This window comes from Penaeus vannamei, chromosome 6 (genome assembly GCF_042767895.1).
Source record: "Penaeus vannamei isolate JL-2024 chromosome 6, ASM4276789v1, whole genome shotgun sequence".
NCBI classification, from domain to species: domain Eukaryota; kingdom Metazoa; phylum Arthropoda; class Malacostraca; order Decapoda; family Penaeidae; genus Penaeus; species Penaeus vannamei.
The window spans coordinates 21,241,562-21,244,061 of NC_091554.1; the positions used below are offsets into that span (position 1 = coordinate 21,241,562).

Genomic DNA, 2,500 nt, shown 5'->3' on the forward strand with positions numbered 1-2,500 from the left:
CGGCGACTCACAACTTTCATCACACCATGGGGCCAGTATCAATACTGCAGGACGCCCATGGGGCATTGTTCAGCAGGGGACGCTTACACCAAAAGGTTCGATGATGCTATCATGGACCTGCCCCGGAAGTACAAGTGTATTGACGATACTCTCCTTTACGACACCAGTGTTGAGGAAGCCTTTTGGCATACTTACGAATTCCTGGAAGTATGTGCCGAAACTGGGGTGACGCTCAAGCCAGAAAAATTCCAGTTTTGTAAGAGGGAGGTCTTATTTGTGGGCTACCACTTGGGCTGGGACACATATCCATGGAACGCCTGACTGCCATCAGGGACTTCAGGATGCCTGCACAGCCCTCCATCACCGATATACGTTCATGGTTTGGGCTTATAAATCAACTGGCACCCTTCCTGGCCACTGCCCCCCTGATGGCTCCCTTCAGGGACTTATTGAAGAAGTCTACAATTAAGAATTTCTTCTGGGACGACTACCTGCAACAAAAATTCATGCAGCCGAAAGAGGCTGTCTGTCAGCTAGCCAGGAAGGGACTGGCATACTACGATAAAACTCGACCAACCATTGCCATTACAGACTGGTGTAAGGTATTGGGTTTGTTGTCATGCAGCAGTACTGCTCATGCCCATCAGTCACCGCACCTCTTTGCTGCAAGGGTGGTTGGCATCTGGTACTGTGCGGCAGTCGACACCTCACTTCAGCAGAGTCGGGGTATGCACCTGTGGAAGGAGAGGCCCTAGCTGTAGCTTGGTGCCTAAGCAAGGCTCGTCTCTTCCTGTTAGGGTGCCCAAATCTCGTCATCGCTACAGATCACCGACCTCTGGTGAGGCTGTTTGGCGATAAGGCCCTCAAGGATATTTCCAACCCACGCCTGTTCCGCTAGAAGGAGGAGGAGAGAACATTGCAGTACAGTATATACCTGGGAAGCATAACGCGGCGGCAGACTTCTTGTCGAGATATCCTGGAGCCAGGGCATACCCAGATGAAGTGGACGAAGAACAGGATGCCATCGCTGCAGACACTGTAGCCTCCCTGGACTTTAGTGAGCATGCTACCTTGGATGAAGAACTCGTCAAGCAAGTGGCAGCCGAAGACCCAAGCTACCTGCTACTTGTGGGGAGAGTTACCAACAGCGACTGGGGTTCTCACAGGGCGCAGGAGCTTGCCTGCCTCAGGCCGTTTTACTGTGTAAGGAATAGATTGGCTGTAGCAGGAGGTTTGGTCACATACAGAGGTGTGTGCGCCTCGTCATCCCTGAAGCTCTGCGTGGTCAAGTAGCAGCCAAACTTCACGCCAGCCACCAGGGCCTCGACTCCATGCTGAGGAGAGCAAGGCAAGCTGTATACTGGCCGGGGATAGGTGACCAGTACCACCGTGCCTCCTGCAACTTCTGCAACACCAATGCACCTTCACAGCGCCTGAGCCTCTTCTACTAACTCCTCCACCAGAGTTTCCATTCCAGCAGACTGTGGCAGATTTATTTCAGTTTGGAGGTCAGATGTATCTAGTATATGCAGACAGACTCACTGGATGGCTGGAAATCGCATACCTCCACTCTGGTTCCTCCTACAAGATAATGAAGCACTTTCGCCACTACTTCACTAGATGGGGAGCTCCAGAGCAGCTTTCAATGGATGGTGGGACCAACTTAGTAAGTGAGGATATGGCTAATTTCCTCAAGAGATGGGGTGTCGCGACTCGCCTCTCTTCTGCTCAGTACCCACAGTCCAACGGCCATGCTGAGGCTGCTGTGAAGACAGCCAAGAGAATATTGCGGGACAATGTAGGAGCAGGAGGCAGTCTGGACACTAATAAGATGTCCTGCGCTCTTCTCCAGTACCTGATCACACCCTTGCGTGGAGTGAATAAGTCTCCCGCACAAATGATAATAGGCAGGCAGCTAAGGGATGGCATCCCCACGCCAGGGTGAACTACAAGATCGATCCCCAGTGGCGACAGACCTTGAACAAGAGGGAGTTGCAGATGGTCAGACAGAACGAGGCTGCACTGGATCAACCTGGTAACCACTATCGCCAACGACGCCGTCTGCTGCCGGGATCCAGTGTGTGGATTCAAGACCAGGCCACGAAGTTGGGCACCATGGTGTAAGTCCGCCCATATCGCCAGTACGCGGTTAGGATCGACGGAAGTGGCCGCATAACTCTACGTAACCGCAGTCACTTGAAGAAGGCATCACCACTGGAACCCCTTAGCTCCCCTGCACAGCAAATGTCACCTGAATTACATCCCATGCGAACCTGTAGGCAGAGATCTTGCCCGGGATGGCTGAGCGATAATGTGTCTCAATGAATAATAGTTTTTTTTAGTTTATTGTGCAGACCTTTGTTTTGCAATTACTTTCAAGGTAGTGATTTCTTTTCTTATGTTTATCTTATCAGATTGTAAGGGCGTAATTGCCTATTGAGTCTTTTGTCTTGGGAGGGAAGATGTAGGAGTTTCTGCCTAATTGGCAACTCAGGCGCAT

The 2,500-nt window shown here is 51.4% G+C and overlaps 1 protein-coding gene and 1 pseudogene across 1 annotated transcript in view; one reads left to right on the forward strand and one right to left on the reverse strand.

The window, feature by feature from the left end:
* The window catches only part of LOC138862037 (uncharacterized), a 3,200-nt pseudogene extending 1,749 nt beyond the window's left edge, over positions 1 to 1,451 (forward strand).
* LOC113822420 (protein SpAN) overlaps positions 1 to 2,500 on the reverse strand; it is a 47,106-nt gene that overhangs the window by 27,340 nt on the left and 17,266 nt on the right. The gene's annotated exons all lie outside the window — the stretch shown is intronic.